This window comes from Lepidothrix coronata, unplaced genomic scaffold, assembly GCF_001604755.1.
Source record: "Lepidothrix coronata isolate B3197 unplaced genomic scaffold, Lepidothrix_coronata-1.0 Scaffold121, whole genome shotgun sequence".
Taxonomy (NCBI): domain Eukaryota; kingdom Metazoa; phylum Chordata; class Aves; order Passeriformes; family Pipridae; genus Lepidothrix; species Lepidothrix coronata.
Window position 1 is genome coordinate 849,841 of NW_016690301.1, and position 23,959 is coordinate 873,799.

The 23,959-nt window shown below is 37.8% G+C and overlaps 1 protein-coding gene across 2 annotated transcripts in view; it reads left to right on the forward strand.

Annotated features, from left to right (window-relative positions):
• The first annotated feature begins 420 nt into the window (after positions 1-420).
• Positions 421-23,959, forward strand: part of TENM2 (teneurin transmembrane protein 2) — a 900,957-nt gene continuing 877,418 nt past the window's right edge. The window contains exons 1-2 of one of the 2 annotated variants that reach the window (XM_017825633.1): positions 421-473; positions 11,050-11,099. The gene's annotated coding sequence lies outside the window, so the exon portion shown is untranslated. The remainder of the gene's footprint in view (positions 474-11,049; positions 11,100-23,959) is intronic. The other variant, XM_017825634.1, reaches the window with a different exon arrangement.

Here is a 23,959-nt window from a genome sequence, read left to right on the forward strand (position 1 = left end):
GGATGCACTGTTTAGACCCAGCTGCTTCCTGTCCTCAGATAGGTAATCCAAAAACCTTGCTCTTGTAAAAAACAATCTTAATCTACCATAGATTAACTACCATAGGAGTGTTTGGGGAACTCCCCCTTGTCTGGCACTGTCCTGTGTGGGTTAGAACACAGCATTTCCTTCCTCTGTTGAGGTTCTAGAGTGTAGGATGTTGTGGTGGTTTGGGCTAGGCCTTCCTTGGTGACCAGTTTGTAACCAAGGAAGGGTCCAGATTTACCCAGTATTCCCTGCGATTTTTACGTAAGCCAGACTATAAGAAGAGAGGAGGAGAGGCCTTTGTTCTCTTTCCTTCCGGCGGCTTGGAGGTGCAGGTTCCCTGGTGTCGGGTCTGCCGTGTTGGGGAGTGAGGCCTGGTTGGGCCTTGCCGACCTTGGGAGGCGGAGGTTGCCGGCGATCGGTCCAGAGCGACTCTCCGTTGTCCCAGGGTAAGTGTGAGATATTTCCTTGTTAACTCTTTTAGTTACTAGATCTCGGGCTACTGATTGGAATATATATATATCACTTTAGCTGTCTCTCTCTCGTTTCGGGTTTTCTTAGTTTTTTTCTCCCTCTTTTCCCTGAGGTTTGGGGTGGGGTGGGGACTTCTGGTGGTAAGGTTTGGAGACTTGGCAGGGAACCAGCTTCAAAACATATCAGATGTCCTTCTCAAAGTAGGCACCTAACAGTCTCATCACACCAGCTGGTGTGTTCTGCATTTTACATTTCTGCATTTTGTTTTCTGTTTTTATTCTAAAATGTGAACAGGTTGTTCGGTGTTTGAAAAGGTCTCTCTTGCCTGTGGTTGGGGGCACAAAGTGTAAAACCTTCAGAGAAGCTTCACTGGAAGCTCAGAGGTGTTGATACCCACCCTCTTGAAACTTTGAACTTTTAGAAAAAGTTGACAAGGATCGAAAGATAATCATGTACCTTATTTAAGAAGAGATTTGAGAAGGGGAAGATCTAAGGTTCCATTCTCAAACGTTGCTAAGTAAAGCAACGAGTGAGTTTTGCTCCTTTTTGTATTTTTCTGTTGCACAAGAGGAAGATGATGTTCATTATAGTAGGCCTGGATCTGCTAAAGAAAAGGACCTGGGGGAAGAGTATACGTATGGGTATATTCTGGTTTTGTTGGGATGTGTGGAGTTGGACACTGATGCACAGCTTCAGTCCTTCAGTGTTGTAAACTGGCTTTACACATGCAGTCTGTGTTTGATCTGAGCATTCTGACTGACCCACAGGGCTCTTCCTTGATGTTTATAGATTTTGCACTTGACTTGAGCTGTATAGATGGCAAAATCAGTATAATGGTACTCTGTCTACACCTCGTTCCACTTCCCATGTGTTTCATTACTGTTGGAAAAGCTTCCCATTTAGGCTGCTTGTCACACACTTGCTGGCAATGTTTGTCTGATCTTGTACATTAATTAGTACTGGCAGGAATAAGGAGGGTGCAGGAGAGGAGACATGACCCAAAAATATGTTGAAGTCGTGTTCTCTCCTGAGATGCCTGTTTTTGCAAAGTATATCTTAATACCATCTGTGTCTAATGCCATGGCTTATCCACAGAGTCAGTGGGTTCAAGCAGATTAATAATGATTATTTCGCTACTGTAGTAGGACATTGTGGTTACTTAACAGCTTTTACTTCCTATATTAACTTTCTACTTTAATATCTTTTTGGTTCATTAGAAATGTCCCTTAAAACCAAGAATGCTGTGGCCATAACCATCATTTTGTCAGTGCTTTTGGAAAAGCAGATTTATTCTGTCTGCTACTCTCTGCTTAAACTCTGAGTAGTTGATGGCCTGAAAATATGAGCACCACTGATACTGCACCGAAAAGAAACAAAAAAAAATTTAAAAAGTATTTTTCTCTGTGTTCATAATTGCTTCTATGCCTGGCCATGGACAAGTGGTCACATACAGATTGGTTGGTCAGTCCAAATTAAAGAAACCCCTTGGAATTTAATCACAAGCCTTAAATATTTCAGAAGGTGCTTCCCTCTCTTGCAGATAGTTTGTATTTCTTGAATCAGAAGCTGAAACAACAAAACACCCCCAATAAAGGGTCAATAGTGAACAGACATTAGCTGTAGAAAGGCATCAGGGATTCCACAGAGCAATATATTATCATGTGGTGTTAAAAAAAAAGTAATTAAATATAGTACAAAACAGCTTTTTATAAAGCTTTTACTATTGTTTCAATTGTAGTGTAGCTTCTCCAAAACTACACAGAGCAATCCTAACACATGGAAAAGATCAATATTGTGCAAAAGCTATTTCTGTCCTCATCAGAACAAAAATCATTTCCACAGCCTTTGCTGAATGAATATCTAAGGGATTCCATATTACAAATGATTCTGCTCATATGCCATCTCTGTAACAAAACCTCCTGTACTATTGTAAGGTCTCTTAGACAAAGCTGGAGACTATATGGCTTCAGCCTTGGGGGTTTGGTAAGTTAAAAATCATTTTTGGCATTTCACTTTTGAGATGAGAAGCATTTTTGTATCTGTTAGTTAGACTTTCAGTCCTGTTTTCCTTTCTTTTTTTTTTTTCCTACAATCCTTTTTTTGTCTTAGCTGTGCTACATAAAAGAATTGATGTAGGTAATAAACCTGACCTAGTTTTAATCTTAAAAACTGCAACTGACAGTAACTTTTTAGGGAGTTTGATCTCCTGTGAACTAATCAAGGCTTAGGTGGTAGCCTCCATGGGGGAAGTAGGTGGTATCATAAAAATTCCTCAACAGGTAACTTTATAAATTGGAATGAAAAGTCATAAGAAAAATGTCAGCAGAAATGCTTTCTTAGATCGCAGGAAAGTGATGGCTTTCTGACATACACAAAGACACACCGTGGAAATACATCAGAGGCAGAGATATCTTTCTGTTTCTTAGTGAAAAACAGAAATAATTATCAGCTTCAAATTATCGGTGATCCAGAAGGGAATGTATAGGTGTTAGTCTTGCAGTTCTGACTGAGCAGGAGAGGGGGAGATTTCAGCACACAACACACTCAATGACTAAAGCTCACATCAAGAATGAAGGTAATTTAATTGGCAAGTTTCAACACCTGACACATCCTTTCTAAAGCAGGAAGAGCTGCTGCAGTGAAAGCACTTCTGTCATTTATAAGGAGTTCACCTGCTAACTATATTGACCAGTGAACTAAGAAGCTCACTGTCTTGTCTGTTGAGTTATGATTAAAAGTGAAACATAAAACTCCAGAGATAAAAAGCAATATGTAATATTGACATTGAAGATGCACATCAGTTGCTTAGTGCTGTACATAGAACTGCAGTCAAACAGTGCAGCCTGGAGCAGTTATTAAAAGAATACAGCAAGTATTTGCATGTTTGGGGACTGAGAGAGTTGTGATGTGCTGTACCATGATGCTGACCCTGCTAATGCTGTTATCCACAGATGACTTGCAGAGCTCTAGCAGCCTTACTCAAACAGGCACATCACAGTTTGTGAGGGTGGAGGCACAATGCTGATGGCCATTGGGCTGAGGCTTTGTCTGAAACAGGCTTCTGGAAAAGGCTGCACGTATTCCAAATAGTCAGAAAAGGGCTTGGCTGTGGGGGTACAAAGGAAGGTGTTTCTGCTTCTCTGCCTTCCTGAGCATGCAGGGAGTGGAGGGGATACAGTGCCAGTGTTTTGCATGCCTGAGTGGATAAAGATGCATTTCTGTGTCATCTCACATCCACTCTGCCCAGTGAACGTGCTGGATATGAGCAAAGCAGCAGTTGCAGGGCTGTGACAGATTTCTTCCACTATGAAGGAGAAGAGCTGTAGAGCCATTATGTCTAATTAAAGAAAAAAATTAAATTAATCTCTGTAGTCTGAGCCTATTCATGCTTTCCCTGGGCTACTGATAAGGGAACAACTCCAACCTAGCTCCTATCTCACATTTTATGTATGGTTTAGTTTGAACATCAAGTTCATATGGTTTTGGCCAAAATTATAATGGTATGAATATCTGAACTTTGAAGTTTATTGGTGGAAAAAGTACATTTAGATGTTTTCCTCCTAAAATTTTTGAATGGTGTAATAAGGACCTATATGTCTACCACATGTGGGCCTTACCTGAAGCTCACTGTAATCACAGAACATAGTACCATTGGCTCCAGCACTCTTGAAGCAGGCCTGGTGTGGTCAGTGGGCAATAGCACAGTTTCCATGGTACTGCATTTCTTCTCCTTTTTGGAGAAGTCAGAACTAATGTGTCATAAAGTACTAAAGCTTTGCTTAGTTTATATTCCACAAACCAGAAGAAAATAAAGGATAAATAACACAAATTTTGTAATGAAGACTTTTGTCTTATCAAGACTCGTGACCTTTTTCTGCCCTGAAATACATGCCAGATAAAAAGTTAGAGTGAATACATTCATTCTCTCTATGGCATTTATTTATGCAACAATGCAACAAAGCAGTCTTTACTATCACTGTATAGGGTATCAAGTTATCTTTAATTATCACTGCAGAGTGGTTGCAAAATCAAATACTGTTGGCAATCAACATTCATTATACAATAGCATGATTGCATCTGTTCATATTACCAGATAAGCAGGGAAAATCAAAACAGTGTCTGATACATCCACTAAAACTGGCTGAGCAAAATATTGTATCTAACTCTCTTAATATCTCTCAGTGACTTTCATCTGATTAAGGTCCAAAGATACATAACCACAGATGTAAATTTTCTTGTGCCTCAAAAATTTAATGCTGTTATATTTCAACAGACTGGATGGTTGGAACCATACTCCAGCTGATGTGATTATAGGCACAACATAAACTTATGACAGAGAGCTGCCTAAATCTCTGAGGCCGCAGGTGCAGGATTACAGTAAACCCCATTGAAACACAGAGCATTCTGCCTAAATGCATGAGTACAAAATTAATTAAGCAGTTGATCACATAATAAAAGCATGATGGATAATCTAATGGAAACTACCAGCTCAAAGTCAATAACAAACTTTATTCTTTTATTAGATGCAGCTGATTTTCAATTCCCCTATTTACAGGATTTTGTGCTTAATAAAACACTTAAAAACAAGAGAGGTTTTTTTTACATGAGAACTCAGTGTATTTATCTCCATTGGAAACTATAACATGTAAGCAATGTAGAATTTATAGATAGACATATCTGCAAGTAAATCTCTAAGATACTTGGCTGAAAAGCACATCAAAGCACAGTGAAATAATGAGACAGGCTCCAGCTGTTGGATTCCAACAGCTTTTGATTTGTGCTCTGGTAGAAGCTCCAGGTTTTGATTCTCTGTTGATTATTTCCATGGTACTGGAGATGATTTGTGCATTATTTAAAAAATAGGCAGTAGGTAGCAAACAAGGGTGAGTTTGCAAACTGCACCTGAAAGGACATTTTACCTCCTGATATGAGTTATTGCTTTCTATTCCTATGCTCTCTATAACTGGCTGCCCTGGTTAAAAAAGACCTTTTAAAATACCTATGTAAAAGATTTTATGAAAATAATAGGTAAGGTTATCAGGAAGTGTTGTGAGCAAAAAATCCAGGGATGTCTGTTCAGGCAGCTTTGCTACTTTCCGTGTAGAGAGGCTTTTGTGAAAATTCAGAGCCTTTTCAGGGCACGTCTTACCAGGAGGCTGATACTGTCAAGGAATTATTACCAGTAAAAAGCAAGTGCCTTTAAAGAACTTTGGAAGCCTTATGGAGGGACGTGGGTTTAGAGTCAAATGCATTCATCATATTCCTTTATGAATGTACTGATGGCACTGTGCAGGTAAACTTCTTGCTCTGGAAGGAATTCCAAAAAATCTGGTTCTGAACTGCAGTCTTCCTGATTTTATGTTAGAATGATTGAGTAAAAATTAGGAAACTTCAGAGAAAGTGCCATATCTCAGTTCGTTCCTCAGTTAACGTTTACATCTGTTTATACTTTGAATTTTAGAGGTAGTGTATAATTTGATGATGCACTACAGGAAAATTGTTGCTTGTTACCAGAATGACAAAATTCAACCAGCTATACTGGAAAATGTTTGTGGAGTAACTTATCATGATTTTTTAAAGTTTTCTCTTTTTCTGGTGCAGATCAGAATGTTAATTGGATAGCTAAAGGTATAAGTGCTTAGATATTCCTCTTCAGTTTAGCCAAAGCCTGCAGTCTCAAAAAGGTATTAAAAGAAGAAACAAATCCTTTGTTTTTAATGTAACCTGGTGTTTCTGTTGAAAGGGATTTCTTATTAGACCAGGTTTTCTCATAGGTTTTAAACTTTACTTACAAGATGATATCACAGTAGGCAAACTACAAATGCTATTTAACGTGGCTATATTTGCCATGCCTGCCTTCAGTGTTCCCCTCAGAACAAGTCCATTATAATTTCAGTAGGAGATGTCAAAGCAGTCCAAGGAGTGGAAGTGAAAGCACATGTCCTACTGAATCTTACATTACCTCCAGCAGTCTGGAATACCTTTCATTTCAAGGATTGAAGGTGTTCACCATCACCTTTTAGTTCATTCTCTGGGAGCAGTTTGATATCTGGAGTTTGAATCTGCTCAATCTAAACAAACTATTTAGTCCAGGCATTCCATTCCCTGTGTCTGTGCCAGCTGCTAACTGGGCTGGGTTATTCTCAGGGTGTTCTCTGGCTGTGCATTAAAAACAGTTGATTGCTAAAGCATTTTGTGTGGAGCTCTGATTGAAGTCTATGTGGAAGGTAAATATTTCATTGATCCTCCAATAAGTCTCAGATAGACAAATCCTTCATTTCTGCTGGGTTTAGACCTGCACAAGATTTTAAGACCTGCACAAGATTTTAAGACCTGCCCAAACCTCAAGAATGAGTGACACAAAAGTATGTGCTTAAAACCCTGGGAAAACTTGAAAATAAAAAATGCATGGATATGAGAGCTAAGGAGGTGTTTTCAAGGCTGGTAGATCAAAGTTGGAACATACATCTGTTACAGATGTCTCTCTGCTTTGAGATGTGTTTAATCAGTGTGTTGTAAATATGTTAATCATATTAAAGAGAAGATGAAATTTATACTTTGCAATCTTGATATTCCTTAGTTTCCATGCGTGATGATTATTTATTATTACATTTGCTTCTAAACGTCTGACTTAAGTATCCTGTAAAGAAGCTTTCATTTACTAGTAGGGCTTGTCTGTTTGCAGTTTCATTTATTTTTCTTTTAATCTTCGTAACATTACCATTTCCCTCTGAAATGTAAATTGTGGTGAGGAGAAGAAGGTGATGAAGTCACATCTTAAGCCATTTACTCAGTTTTAGAAAGTCATCCTCAATTTACCTGATATGATGTGCTGCTCAGTAAGACTGAAGAGTAAACTTTTACTTGCATATTTGTGTATCCTGCTGGCAATTTTAAGAAACTGATTTCTAGATATTTAAAAGAACATTCCTATGGCAGCATGGACAAGTGGGATGACAAGGAATAGAAGATGTGGGTTAGATTTTACAGATCTTTGGGGTTGTTCTGTGACACTGGCATGTCTTGATTGCTCTGGTGTTTTTCCTTTTCCCCATTGTAAAACCAAAGTGTTTCCTGGCTGCCATTACCCAGTACAAGTATTTGTTTAATTTAGGTAACAGCCAGTACTTCCCTCTTTCACCTGAGTTAATAGTGTGGATGAGAAGAATCTTGTTGTTGCATACAGTTGCATCATTTTGCTACATACAAGTCTGGAAAGAAAGATCCTTCCAAAGAGATGGTCAGCAATATTATGAATAAAAACATAGCCACTGAGAGGTATAACAAACTTATCCCCCTGTGTCATTATTTGGTCACCTGAAACCCGTAATTTGGGGCACCAGAAGCCATTCATAGCATTCAAATAGTCAGCACAGTCTTTGTGCCAACAATGAGGACCTGTCGGAACAACTTAAAGACACAAATGTTTCTTTAAACTAGCAGTAAAGAAATTGAATTTCAGGTTTAAATTCCCATTTTCAAGGGTTAAAACCGATCTTTTATGCACTTGTAACTCAATTTCACTTGAAAGAAATGGATCACCTCTAAGTTGCACTGCCAGGTTATGCAGGAAGCAGCAAAATACCCTGCACGCTTGTAAATAATTGTGTGCTAAGCCCATTTTGGCACCAACACTCATCAGAATGGGTTTCTGAGCATCATCAAATTGCACTGAATATGAAGATTCAAATAATGAATATGCTATCGGGATATTCTGCTGAACACTTTGAAGGCTAATCTAGGTATAAGTTTTTTCTTTTCCTAAACTAATCTTTGGTTTGATATTTTCAGATGTAGTTTGTCACTTCTACATACTGTGGTAAAATGTAGTACCTATTATAAAAGTAACTAAAACATAGAGATTCATGATGCCATCTCAGAATACAGTAAATGAAATGTGAAGCAACGAACACATAGTCAAACATCAATGTAGTAACAGAATGTCATTTTCAAGATCAAGGTATTTATCAGGAGAAATCAAAACAAAGCAGATGACTGTGCTAGTTAAACAGGAAAACAATAAACTACCTTTTATTAAAAAAGCTGAATTAATCAGATTTATGCTTTCCTCTTTAATAATTGAAAGCAACAAGTCTGAGAAGTCTTGTGTTCTCAAAGTGGTTAACTAGTCAGTAACATGAGCTATAATACTTCCATTTTAAAAATGAACTTTTCAAGATGCTCTATCAAATTAAATTTTAATGAGTGGTAATAAACAGTGATACTTTTCATAGGAGCAGATGCAGTACTAGCCTGAAGCTTTTGCTGTGTGCCATCAGCTTCAGTGCTGTGCTATGTATTGTCTTTTGTTGTCTTCAGGTATGGGAAGTATGATGATACTACAGCACTTTAAAGAAAGGAAAATACATGTAATAGTATCCTTAGTATACTAGCTATTTCTTGGCTGAATAATGGTGTTCCTGTTGCTTTCACAATGCTTTTCCTGAGAAGTACTTTTAGGTTTTTTTAAATAGGACATTATACCCTTTCAAAGTTCTTACATTTCCCTATTCAGTTCCTACATTGAATAAGAATTGGCTAGCTGAAGAATAATTTTGGATGAGCAGTATCAAAACATAGGTGTGTACCTCTGAGAAAGAATTGTACTGGCTTTTCCAAAAGAAAAAACTTATAAGATAGTGACCCTTCAAGGATTTAAACAAAAAAAAAAATTGTTTCCTGAGGGACATGAAGAGAGAAGAAGGGGAAGCAAAGAGAGGGGAGGAGAAAGGAGTGGCAACTTGCATCATTAAACTGGTAAATGGTACTGGAATATCAGCCTCCCTACTATCAGCAATGGTTGGAATGAATCCAGGAATTCAGAATGGGTCTGTAAATGTGTCTTCAATTGTAGCCTTTGGCATAGATTTATATTCTCAGTCCCTTGGGCACTGAATTTCATTTCCCCATTTGCTAAATGAGAACAATTTATCCTAAATCAACGATAATCAGAGTAAACACTATTATTAATTTATTGTTTCCAGACTAGAAAAAAAAACAGTAAAATGAAGCTCTCTTCTTTTATCAGAGCTTTCCCTACCCCTTTTGCCCTGAGGATCCTATTAGCAGAAAGCTGAGCAACTCTGTTTCATCAGAAATAAATTATGCCTCACTTTTTTTAATGTAACTACTGAAGGGTTGTAAAGATTAGACATACGTTTGAACCCGCTATCACTTGATGTTATTTTCCTTGATGTTCTGAGCTTCTTTAGGGGAATGAAACAACATGTTCTTCTGAAAGGCAAGAGTAGAGTTTCTTTAAAAGAACACCAGCCCAGATTTTGGTTGATGTACAAAATAACCCAGGATCTGTAGAGCAATATTTAAAGTCATGTATAGGCGGTCTGAAAGAGAGCTGTCATAATTCCTGGCGTGTGCAAGAGGCAGAATGTTTGCAGGGCAAATAGGTGGCAGAACTAGTCACCCTCGTTTTTTAAATGATTAGAAAACTGTAATTCCCCAGAAACAGTAGGCTAATTCTCACTTTCTTCACAAAGGAGCTAAGGATGAAAAAACACCTTTAATTAATAAACACTGCTGGCACTACTTTGGTAACAAGCTGCTGTAAATGAAACTCTTAATTGCCTCAGAACAGAGTATTGTATACAAATTCGTGTTACTCTTTAAGTGCTTCTCTTTGTTGCTATTTGACATTTCTGTAGGAAATAGAAGTAGCTTTGCCAGCCCGCTTGTCGCTGAAAGCAGTTCTTGTCAGATCTCCATTTGTGGGCATCACTGAGGTTAAAAAGTAGCCCAAAACATTCCCTTATCATAGCTAGAATAGACAGCTCTCAGTGCAGCTAGATCCAAGATAAATTAAGCTGTGTAGGGAGCTTCTGTTAATGAAGTTTAAATTCTGCAATGAAATTGCATGATGGAAAAAAAAAAATTAAAATAATGGCTTCTAAAATAAATATACTTTAAAAATGTATATGTACATTTAACATTTTGGCATAAACTATGAAAAAATATTTTGGACTCCTCTATAAAGCTATGTAAATGCTTTTTTCCCCCCCTGTATTCAGAGATTTTATTTTTTTTTTAATTCAATCTTCAAATTGACTTCTTTTGGTTGTAACTGTCAAAGACTCTGAGTTAGGCAGGAGCTGCATCTTCTACATTGATGAAGAAAACACCAGAGAGAAACAACTGGCATAAGAGTATTTTGAATAGGTACAGTTGTGATCCTTTGGTTTTTGAATTCCTTGAACTCCAATTTCCATTATTAGGAGGAGTAAAACCTGTAGATTGCAGTAATTTGTGGGGCATCCCTGCACTTTCCATAAGGAAAGACACACAAGTCCATCTGTGCTTAAGGACTGGAGAGACAATAAAGAGGATGGGAGAACAATTTTCTCACAGAGACAAGTTCAAGTCTACTGCAGTGATTTTGGTTATGGGAAAACTTTTAGCAAGTTGTAGAACATTTTTCAACATTTCCTTTTTTTACTATGCCATCTCTTGTGAAAAGTGCTGAATTTGGGATACTTACATCAACTTAAACCTGACAGTGGCACCTAAAATAAGCATTTCTGCTTTCTTCTTTTTTAGAATTACTGAATGAGTGAATAGTCACCAGTCTTGAAGAGAGCAGAAGACTGGTAAGTAGTAACAGACATCTTTTTTAATCTGAAGTGCAGAATTGAGAAGGAAAAAATGTTTGGAATTGTTGTACTTGCTTGGTTTGATGGTCTAAACAGTTCACAAAAATTATTTTTGCTGCTTAGCATAATGCCTTCAGGGTGCAGTCGGTGCACACACAGACCTGAGGATTCTTGGTGTATTTTGTTGGGGACTTTTTCAGTCTGGAGATTGGTTTTAGGTGCAAAATGGATTATGAAGTTCAGCCTTTGCAGAAAGAGGCACTTATACTTGGTAATAACAGACTGATGCATCAGTTTATAAGGGGATCAACAAGTATAAAGATGTAGCACTATTGATTTTTTCCTAACTATTGGATGAAACTTGATTAAAAAAGAGAACAGAGCTTAAAGACACTTTCAGTTTAAATTTATTGGCTGGGATTATGAATGTTCTTCTGGCAGAGAAGACATCCTTGCCAGGCAAGAGATCCAGTAGCTCCTTGTTTGTGGATGTCACCCATTAACAGTATTTCCCAGTGATTAAACTTGAGAGTGGAGATCTGGGATCCCAGGCAAATACCTCCCTTTAGGTGCCACCTAATTGCTCTGAAGTCAGCACGCAGATTCAGGGAGTACTGCTCATTTCTGTTCCAAATGAAGTGCTTTGTACAAAGTAGAGCAGATGTAGCCACTCTGAATTCCCACAACAGATGGAATAAGGAGCTCTCTTGCAGAATGTTCTGGAATGATTGAGTTGTGACAGATTTGGCTTTAAATCCCTACTTTCAGGTAGGCAGAAAGAAGCTTAAAAGTTCATTCTCCCGTCATCTAGAAGTAACTTTCTGACCCTTAGTGTTATAAGGTGAGATGAGTGCACCCTAGTGTTGGATAGATTGCTGTTTGTACAAAATATGTAATATTTTCTAATAAGGAGAAAATAAATGGATGTGACTCTTCACTCTCTGATGGTTAGAACACAAACTTCTGGAATATGAGAAAATAGATGAAAAACCATTGAGGTCAGAATATCATGACCTTTCTTTGCCTGTGGAAAACAGCTTGTTTGAAACACCAAGGTGTGGGTATGTCCTTTCTTCTGTTTATTATTCTATGCCCAACCTTTGAAGTTCATATTTTTGTTCTTTTTTTTTTTCCTAAAGCTTATAAAACTTAATATGATAGCATGATAGCTCTTGAAAGCATGATCTATCATATCCAAAAACTAATTAAAAGGAAAAGCTACACAAATGGGTCTGGAAAAGAACACATGAATATCTTATCAGAGATATCTTGGGTGCAATTTCAAGGTCAGCATAGACCATTGTGAGTCTGTGCTGCAGCCAGAATGGCAGCTTTGATTTCCTCACCTCTGACCCCATATTCCTTCTCCCTACTTATACTGGCAATTGCAAGGGAGCAGCAGCCCAGTCAGAGGAAGAAAACATCACCAAAATCCCCAAATAGCTTCCCCCCCCCTTCCCAAGACAGCTCTGACATTCAGAAACCACAGGAACAATTTTTCCTTTCAGAGCAGGTTTGAGTGGGATGTTTCTGTGCAGTTTTGTGGTCAGGATTGTCAGTGCAGGGGGGAGCAGCAGATCCAACAATAGTTTTTGGTACTCTGAGAGCAACTGGAGCCTATTGCAGAACTGCTCCTGAAATTGCTCTGAAGGAAATAAAATCCAGAGAACTTCTCCATGAGTTACAATAAATTTTGTATTGTGGTGTGTGTTAGTCCACAGAGGGATTCAGCTTCCTATAAGATACAATTTTAGTTGTATCTTTAATCAGCAGCACATACAACTGGTATAAACTGGGATCTCTTTGATGAGTGGCACTCAGTAAGTGCTGCAGATATCATTAGGTGCAATTTCACCCAATCAGTCATCTCTTAAGGTAAATTAATGTCATAAAAGTGGATTGAGGCTTCTAGTAATCCTCACACTGTTTGCAAGCAGAATTTAAAAAGGTACAGTTCAGATACTTTACTGACATGGAATTTGACTTGCACTTTGGACATTTGTTTGTCTGATGCTTATGTTTAGGTACATTTACATAAAGTAAATTTAGTGTTGTGATATTAATACAAATGCTTTTTCTAAGCAAGTCCAGAAGCAGCACAAAACTACAAAAACTGTGTATTTAAAAATAAATACTCAAGGTGATGATTGCAAACTGCACACTGGTGCCTAGCAGGGAAAAGTTGGCAATCCAGAAAATGTGCAGAACCATTTATTTATATTATTCAAGGTCATCACAGTGAAGATAGCAAGTAAATTTGAGAGTTATCTTTAAGATTATTAGGAGTGCTGGAAAATCAAGCCCTGACATTATCTATATAAGGAATAAATATGGTTAAATATGAGCCTAGAGAGGTCTGTGACAGATAGCTCTTATTTAAGATAGTTTTTCGTTAAATAACTCTTCTGTTGATCCATGAATCAAAGATAAACTGAGAAATATATATATATGTGTGTATATATATATATAACAGAATATTTGCCATTACTTCATTTCATGAAAAGTAGGAATCTAAGAAAGAAGCATTCTGGGAATTCTTAAAAGAAACATTCCAGGAATTATCTGCCTTACAAATTAGTATGGTCTAAAGAAGCAGCTAAAGAATTCATTCAAAATTAAAGGACGAAAAAGGAAATACAATAACTTGTAAAGAAAAACCTTATTTTGTGAACACATCTTTTATTGTGGTATTTTTTCCCAGTATAGTTAATGGCAGTATGCACATTTACTAATACACTATTTATTTATTTATTTTAATAATTAGTTGGCAAGATCCATCAAACTCCTGAGGAGTTCTGTCATCAAGAATTTTTAAATATAGGAGCCACAGCTGTTTACAGCTGAATCATTCACAATGTATATCAATCAAGTTTCAGTAAAATGGCACTGATAAAATTGTAAACTGAAAGAATATTTCAGCTTAAAGACTGTGTTGGAGTAACTGAAATAAGGTGTAAAACAGGTAACACCTGTGATGAGTGTGGGTAGAATGGTTTCATTGTGTGCTGTTGTGCATGACAGTAATAAATGCATGGAAAATAGTCCTTTTAAAAAACCGTGGCTGATGTTGCTTATAATAGAGAGCATAAATGAAAAGTGATTAGTAAAATATCCTTCAGTGCAATTACAAATCAAAATAAGAGATGCACTAAAAACCACCAAAAGAACATTGTCTGGCAGTCCCAGACCAGACAGGAATGTCTCCCCACTCAGTTTCTGAGAAGAGGGTTTCCATTAGTTACAGGATGTTAAATACCCAACAGCAGTGGTGCACTGTCCTTCTGCTGAAGAAGTTTCCCTGGAATAGGAATTGGATTTGGTTTCAAAGAGAGGATGGGGTGTAGTGTGTATTTTTATGAGGTGCAGCCATTTAGATGTCCATAACCTCAGTTTGGAGATGTCACTCTTGTTTGGTTCAAGTTGGGCAGCTGTTGGAATGCAAGTGAAAGTGCAAGTTGAAGGGAAATCAGTGTGTATCAGACAGAACAAATAAAGAATATTGGTAAAAAGAGGATGAAAACATGAGAATATATGGGTTTGGTTTTCAGTCCTTGCTCCTCAAAGTAATTTAAGGGAAATTTTAAGTTAACCTGTGAATAAAGAATTCTTGTTGTTGCCATGGCACCATTTTAGCAACAGTGCAGGAACTGCTCCTTGCTTCCCAAATGATACAACCAAAGTTATTTAGTGGAATATACACAGAAAAAAAATTTCTATCCACAAGAATTTAATCTGTGTGCAGACTAGAGCTTTTATTGTTACCATGTTTAATATAGTGGAAATTTCTGGAGTTACATGGCTTATAAGATATGTGCCATGAAATGGTCTTAATGTTTTGGATTCTCCATCTTTAAGTAATGGTCAAGCTTATATACTGCAGGTTTAGAGGCTTTAATTACACAGGAATATTTTATTGTGCTAAGGTAATTGAAACAACTTATTATTCACTCTTGATGTTGAAAAAAAAATAATTCTGTCGTATCAAGAATTCTTTCCCACTAGCTGTTTACATGCAAACTGGTTACTTCTAGTAGTTGATTTTTTTTTCTGTGTAAAAGCCAGTGGGGAATGGAGGACAGAAAGGAAAATGGGCTTTAAGGAAAAAGGATTGTATCCTTGCCAGCTGCATCATGCATGACAAGGGCATGATAGCTCATCATGACAAGGAGTCAGAGAAAAGTGGAGTAATTTAATGTAATCATATGTTTAGAGAAATATAATAAGTAAAAGGACTAATGAATTCAGGTAACACAGATTTGTCTCCTGTGCTTGTCAGGGCCCTGGAACTGAATAAGCATCATTTTGCTGTGTGATAATAATACATCTTCTCCTTTATGCTTTCTGTCTTAACTATTTTAAACTCCACATTCATCAGGTCAAAAGCTAATGCATACTGTGTGTGTGAACAGTAACCTATTACAATGAGTGTATTTATCTTAGTTGCTTAAATAGCTCCAGTGCCATACACTCCTCATCATTGCTGGTGACTTCTGGCACTTGCAGTGTAACCACTACATAATAACAGCCAGGGAATTTGGTGTATATATAACCTAAATATGTCTTCTGTGTATCTGATAGCTGAGATTAATAGCGTGCTTTCCTTGGAAATAGTTTTGCTGAAACTATGCTATCATTTGAACACCATATTTGCATTCTTATTATTTTCTGTAATCTAAACATTTTCTACAGAAGGAGGGTGTGGGGAAGCTTTTTGTCAGTAACATTGAGTAGCATTGTTGAGAAATTCTCTTCCTATCCCAACTTCTCAGCGGAAAATAACTTTCTACATTGGGTCTAACATTTTCAAAAATTCTCGTAAAATTGAGTATTAAATGTTGGAAAACTCAATGAGTCAGCTAAATAAGCTGCATAGCATCTTAAAAATGTAAAGGTTACTTTAGAGTTTGAAGTATGAGCACAAGATCCAGATTCTCCAGTTAAGGACACAGTTTCTCTCAAAACAATTCTCTCGAAAGCTTCTTCAGAATGGTTCTAATACTTTGTCTGGCAAGAAATGTAATGAGGAACCAAGTTGTACTTAAAGTTTTCTCCTCTAAATGTGAACAAAACCAAGGAAGTATAGTCAAATGGAACTGAGTTTTTTGAGCTTTTTCCTAGTTCTGTTAGTGCAAACTCAGAATATTTGAGAGAATACAAACATGTTTCATCTCCAGTTTCTTTCAATCTGTTTTCACTTGCTTGACAATTCAATATGGATATTTGAGAATTTTTTTTGCATCAGCTCTTCTTTCCTTTTTAACTCTCCCTTTCTCTCCACTGTGCTCACTTATTTTATATATATATCATTTCACACTCATATTTTTCACCTTCTCCACTGGAGAAAATAGGCTACTAAGGCTGTTCACTTTCTGAAAGTTGTTTTTCTTTCAGCTCTGTTTCCCTAAGGGGGCTAAAAGAAGGGAAAGGTAGAATGCTGAAATGGAAAATTTAGGATTTTTACTACTACATAACAAAATGCTTGGCTTGGGTAGGGAGAAATCCATATTCCATTTTTCTGGAAAAAGGAAAGTTGTCTCCAAATCTCTGTTTTGGACAAAAAGAAGTGGTTTGTTTCTTTCTTAGAAGAGAATGTTTAGTAGTCAGAATTGTTTGTCTCCACAATCCCAGTGTGTAAGAAGTGGTTGGACTAATGTTTTGGTTGTTTTAGTTTGAAAAATCAGCTCTTAAAACTGAATTTATACCTCTGCATTTAAACCAAGTCCATTATGATTCTGCACTGCAGCCTTTGAGGTAACAAAGGCCACAGCTACTACTTCATGTTGGATGGAATTAATCTTCACACTGTTAATGTCTTTTTTTACCTTTATTATGTAAATGTGTTTATATATCATTGAATAAATTTGGCAGTATAAATGCTAAAACTTAAACCAGGATTATTCTTCACCAAATATATTGGTATATACATAGTCATTGTTGTCACGAATAAATTATTTCTGTGGGTTTTCAAGTTGAAGAAGAAAAAGGTTTTCCGATTAAGGAGAAAACATACCGTACAAGTCCTGCTGTGATATCCTTTGCCCTTTGCTTGAAGTCTTCCCTAGTTTAATCAGAAAAGATCTTACTAAGCATCCTGTGCATACAAAGTACCACCTTCTATGAAAAAAAGAGTGGAAGCAAAACCTCCTCCTTGTTCCTACTTCCCATGCCTGTTCCTGTTATCTCTTGACCTTTCCTCAGTACTTTCTCTCCATATCCTTTCTCTGGTGTTTTCTAGCACTGTAGCCAGCAGCGATTTTGATTTCCATTCCAAATCAGAGGAAAGCAGTAGAGGAAGGCAGAGCAGAGTGATCTTTGTGAAGCTGTTTTCGGGTGAGAGCAGGGACCACCAGCAGTAGCAGTATATGTGTGCAGTGTCCTGCTCGCCCATTACCAGCCCCAGAGTCATGAACAATTTTTTTGGTTGTAGTCAGCACATCTGTCTTCCTACAGTATTAGTTGTTGAAACCAAATGTACTGCAGAACTTCTGCAGCTTCCCTGGAGTACAGCACCCAGGTATCATATGGAATTACATAAGCTTAAAAGTATAGGATTTTGTAGTAGTTTATTAAAGGGAGTCCCTGTCTGTGTCCTGTGATCAATCCACAGGTTTGTTGTACTCCTACACAGGTACTCATTTGCACTCCTGGACATTATCTATGAAATGCAGATGCTTATTGAACGTTACCCAACATAGTTTATTCAAAATGGTTGTCAGCAGGTCTGAGGGTTTGCTCTGAAAATTAAACCCAGACTGATACTTAGGGCTTGGTGACTTAAGAGGTGCTGACATGCAGTTGTGTACTGAATGGTTCCAGCAGAGAGGGGAGTTGAAGCAAACACTTCTACAGCAAACTTCAGGCTGTTTAGTTAGTCACTGCTGTTGGTGATTTCAGCATTTACAGCAGGCATGACTAACTCACTGAGATGTTCTCTCAGGGACAAAGACAGCCGTCCCTCTCCAACAGCACCTGATCCAGTACCTGTGTGTTGGAAGACGTGTCATTTCAGACACACAAGGTAGCAGATGGGATCATGGGGGAATGGCAAACCACCTACCTTTCAGGTAGGCCTGTCTCTGAGGCCATTTCACAATCCCCAAAGTTTTATTTCATATTTATTTAATGCCAACATATGACTATTTACATGCAGTTCCCCCCCCCCTTTGGTTTATTCCCTCTAATCAGCTTACTCCAGCATGCACATAATTTCTCTAGACAATGTATTACCTCCTCTAGGCTGTCTCACATTCTGTCTGATTGCAGCTCTTTCCAGTGCACACGCTGTGTTCCTGGTCCCTACCATCCATAATACATTGTAACCATAGATACCATGCACAATTCAAACAGGAATCTTCAGGGCTCCACACTTTCTTTTGTAAATATTTTGATGAAAAGAGTGATTATATTTCAGATCAAGGCTTCAACAGAATACTGGCTAAAAACATTGATTAAGAAAATTAAAACTATGTGCTCAGCTGTGCGTATCCCGAAGGTGAAGTTGAAACTGAGATTCACAACTACTGCACATCAGCATGAAGTGCTACTGAAAGGTGGTTTATTTTTGTATTAGTGATCTCTCAAGGCCTGATCCAAAGTTACTTGCAAGGAAGGTAAGACTTTCCATTGATTTTAATTTGCCTTGAAGCATAGATATTTTATAGTTTTAATTGATATCTTCAAAATTGAGTATTCGGCAGTCTGTAAAGTGGTGAGGATTAATTCAAATGTAAAATATTGTTGTTATATTCCATTCTGGTCTTAGGCAGCATCCACATCAACTACTCTGTGGGTATTCAACTGCAGAAGTAGTTGAACTGATTTTTTTGAAGGGAAAAAAAAAATCCCATGCTTATAATGACAATATTTTTGATTTAATATTGTCCTTAACCTCATTAGGGAAATTTTTTACAAGCATTTTTTTTTTAAAGCCGAAGTTCTCTCCCTGTATATGGCTATTAAAATCATTATACATTTTTAGGAGTAAATAAATTTAGGAGAACAGAAATGCATAATGCAGCACCCTTTTATCAAGGGCATATACCACGCACCAGATGGAAAACAAACTGTGTTTACAACATTACCACTATCGCCACTGACACTACTAGATCTACAATATGTTATAGCAGCAGCTCCATTAACCTTGCTAGTTCTGTTGGAGTTGCCTGGTACTTTGCCCAATCTGTGTTTGTTGTCAGCAAATGGATCAAATTAGGAGATTTTCATTCTGTTTATTGACCTTTTTTCCTCCTTCCTCAATTTAGGCCATAGTTCATTCAAAATTGTTCTACTATTGCTCTGTAAAATACTGAGAATAGATGGCTCTGGATCTGTCTGCTACTACACATGGAAATTATACTGTCTTACCTCAGAGGTGAAACTTTAGGACAACCACTGATAGCAAATGTGCTGTAAAAGCACCAGTTTCTCCCTAGTTGGTGGCCGTGGTTGGTGATGTGCTCTCTGGGGCTGTTGACCTCTACCTGCATTAGGACACTGCTGTTTTTGAAGGCAGGTTTGCCCACAAGATCTTTAACTTTTCGAATAAGAGCAATCCTCACCACTCCAATTTATATTTTTAACATAGCCGTATGTATTTGCTTGGTGGTTTGGGGACCGAGTGAGAATGTTTTATTTTTTAAATGAGTTAACCAGAAGAGTGATTCTGTTACCCTTCCTTTGATGCTTTCACTCCAGACTAGTTAAAAGGATGTTTAGTTTCTAACCTGTGGCCAGTCTCAACTTGATGCCATCGTTCCATTATCAGTTCAGTTCAGCAGGAACCACTGCAGTCCCATATGTTCCCACAATTCCTGTGTCTGTGCCACAGGAATTCACAGGCAGCCACGTGACAACCCAAGTCTGTGAACTGATCCAGCCCAAACAGAACGTTTTGCTGCTGCTGTGATTTTTGGCTGGAGACATTTCCCACCTCACTGTGTGACTGCAAGTGCACTTCCACCTCAAGGGGAGAACAGAGCCAAGTCCTGTGGATGAGAAGAGCACAGTCACTCCCCTCCCTAATGATGCTTACCAGATTAAACTGATTGTGGGCAAAGATATGTTAGCTAGACAATTAGAAAGCCTTAGGAAGCCATTTTCAATTAAATTATTATTTGGAATGAGGTGGTGTCTTCCATGTACCTACTGGCAGACACCTAAGCCATTTCTTGGCGTTCTGTAGTTATTTCTTTTTCCTTGGCGGTTCATTCATTAACATTATAAAGGAAACAAAGCTGTAGGGGTAAGAAAATTATTTCAAAGACTGAGACAGAAGTAACCTGATGCTGGCTTTGTGCAACCTCCCTTCCACTTCTTCCTGTTGTGTGAGTAGAGCTGAGCAGGCTGCTGTGATTTAGATCAACACTACTTGCCACAGCAAGCTGAATAACCCCCTGACCTTCAGTTCTATTGTGATACACAGGTTTCATTTTCTCTGAGCTGAAAGCAACTTATACTGAAGGGAAAATAAGGCCTGCTTCTCAATTTAGACAGGATTCAAGACATTGCATCAGCAGTCAGGCAGACTGAAACAGTAGGGTTTTTTCTACTGTATAAAATATGGCAAATTTAAAAGTTGAGTGTTTTCTTGGTACCCTTAGGTTCACCTATAACTTACATGGGAAAAACAAAAAAACCCAAAACAATAAGTTTAGGCTGGTGAATGAGAAATAATGAATGTAAAATAAAAATTTAGGAATTCAAAATTTTCTGCATTGCATCTTTGCAATAGCCTCATTCTGCATAAAGCATGTCTGTGTGAGGACAGCCAGAGCAACTATAATTCCAAACATTTACCCCCAATTAATTCTTTCAAACTTAACTATTGTATAAAGCAGTTTGAGTCCAAGTCTTTATAGCAGTTATAGGTAGGGGTTGCATAGGCTGAAGCCATTTGGTTTATTCCTTCTTAATCTATCATAACTATTTACAAAAATATGGTTTTACGTGCAAATATTGTCATGGGCACAGTGTACGTGCTGTCTATGAGATTTCTTGAGTGTTTGCTGCTGGAGTTGGCTTCTCTGCAGAGCTGTCACAGTGGGTGAAGCCAAACAGTCATGGAACAGTTGTGGAGGCCTCCATGTGATCTGTCATATTTAACAGACTGCAGCATGAGGCTGAAATGTGGGATCTCCTGTCACAGCAGAGTTGAAGCAGTGCTTTTCTGGGTACCTGATAATAGAAGAGGTCACTTTTTAGAGCAACTTACCTCATAGTAAACGGTGTAAGAGAAGCACTGGTGAGCCATCATTCATTGGAGCCTGCTATAGACAGTTCTTTGTCTCTAACGAGACAACAGGGAAGCCCAAATTGATAGCTGAGTCCTGCAGATATCACTTGTGTATTCATTCCTTCATGTACTTTGCCTGCAGTGTTTCTGAAAGATAAAATAGTGCTTAGGTTGATGAGAGGGAGCGGATAGGAAGAACTGTTTGGACATAATGAGAAATAAGATATCTTAAAGTAGAATCTATTTGTTTCTCTTTTTCACTAACACTCCTGACACGATATTCTTTTAGAGGCTTCGTTATGAGCACAGTTTTATCTATACTGCATGTGGGCAGATATGTAAAGGAGCAACAGAAGGGAAAGAATAAAAAAGGAGAGAGAAACTAACAGCCACAGAGCAGATACCAAACTTCTGTGAAAGCATCAGTCAGGATAGGAAATGATAATCTTCCCTAACAAAGAAAAAAAAGTCTGAATAGGAGTGCCCATGATCAAATAAAGAGTGACCCTGGTTGCTCCAGTACAGTTTGGTATTGTATCTTTGTAAGCCTCTGCTCTTTTGCTCATTCATTAGTACAGTAAGTTTCTGTGGACAGTATTTTACTCAGATGTTATTGCAGTTCTGCTTGTGGGCACAGATCCAGAATCATGCAAAAAAGGCAACAGTGTATGGCCTTAATAGTTGTCCTCTGATAGACTGCAGCAGGAGTAAAAGTTGCAATATTAAATAAGCAGGAAAATGCATTATGCATGGTGCCCTAATATCTGCAGCTATTTTTCTGTACCATGCACTGAGATCTTGCCCTTGTTCTTTGTGCTTTTATAATATCTTCATTCCATTGTTGGAATTCTATCTTTAGAGACATGCCACTTTAATCTATTCACTTAGTAGCCTTTGCAGTAAAGAATAAGTTCAAGCTGTTCTTCAAAAGATTCCTTGGCCCCCAGTGTTATGTTTACACTATTGCTTTACAGCTCAGGGTGGTTTGGGCCTCAGTGGACACTAATTTCTGCCAGATTTGTTACAACTTGTTATTCAGTATCTTCACCAATCATCTGAGTCTTTTAATTGCTAATCAAGGTTGCAGTTAGCAGTAGTGAATAGCAACAGGGGTTAATAAGGACATGGACACAGAACTGCAGTTTTATCTGAATATATAATCCTTAAAAGAAATTATTATCTGTATCCTCTTCTGGGAGTACTCACTCATCTCTCACTGAAGCCCCCAGTAATCATGACTCCTCATAAACCATAGATCAAAGGTATTTTAAAAGGTAAATTTTATGGGGCACTCTTAATTCTATTGAGTTGTGTTGTTTTGCAGCTGAAAACTTATAGAAATTTGTGCAAGGCAAAGCTCTACACAGAGAAATCTAACCTGTCCCTAGTGGTTCTACACACTTCCTCAAAATAAATAATGAGAATTACTAGATATCTTGAATTTTATACAGAAAAAAGTATTTAGTCTTACTAAAATATAACTGGAGAGGTACAGCTGTACTTACAAGACCTGGCTAATGACAGCAATGGCTTTTTGTGACATCTGTTTGGTAGGCTTCAGACTGACCTTGTCAAAGTTAAAAGCTCATAACATTCATATTTTGTTTTTATAGCATTATGATTCTGCATAACAGTGCTAAACACAAAACCACAGTATAATTATCCTGTCAATCAACCTGCCAGAAAAGGCATTTTCCACCAGCTTTGCACCTACTAAACTGTAAATAATTTATAAAATTAAAAGTCAAAAGTAAGTGGAGGCATTTTGGGGCTAGTTAAGCACTTGTCAGAGCTCTGTAGTTTAAGTGACCCCACACACTGAGCTCTGGTTGCTTCTATCCTGGGAGTGTGAAAGTGGTCATTTGTCTTTGTATTGCTGTGCTTGCACCTAATAAAAATATCAGGCTGTTAATAGAGCTCTGAGCAGGTGTACAGTGTATGTTGTAATGATGTTTTATTCATTTGAATTTCCAGCCCATTTAGTCTCATCCAACAAACAACAAAAATATTTTCTTCATTATCTCCAATTAATGTAAATGTCAAATGTTTGAATGTATTATCACACCGATAATTCAGTACGTTCGTTGATTTGTGGAGTATTTGCATTAAAGTGACAATTAAAACAAGGGGAAAAGTAATCCAGATTGCATGTTCTTATCTGTTGTCATGCTCTTAAAGAGATGTTGGGCTTGCTTCTGTGAGATCTCCTTTTGACTCTGCTAAACAAGTTGTCTAAAATCTTTGAGTTTACCATTGTTTCTGGCTGGTCTTTTAAAAATTCAGTAGTTGATTTGTATTCATTTTAAAACAAGGATTATTGGCTGTCCACTGAATGTTCTGTTGCTATGTGTAATATGTTGGCTTGATTTTGGCTGGGATGGAGTTAATTTTCTTCCTAGTAGCTGGTACAGTGCTATGTTTTGGATTTAATTATGAGGGTCATGCTGGTAACACGGGGATATTTGAGTTGCTGCTGAGCGGGGCTTGCACAGTCGGGCACTTTGCTTCTCATGCTGCCCTGCCAGCGAGCAGGCTGGGGGTGCCCAGGATGCTGGGGGGGACACAGATAACCTCAAATGACCTGAGGGATATTCTCAGCACATTCCATAGTGTCATGCTGAGCAAT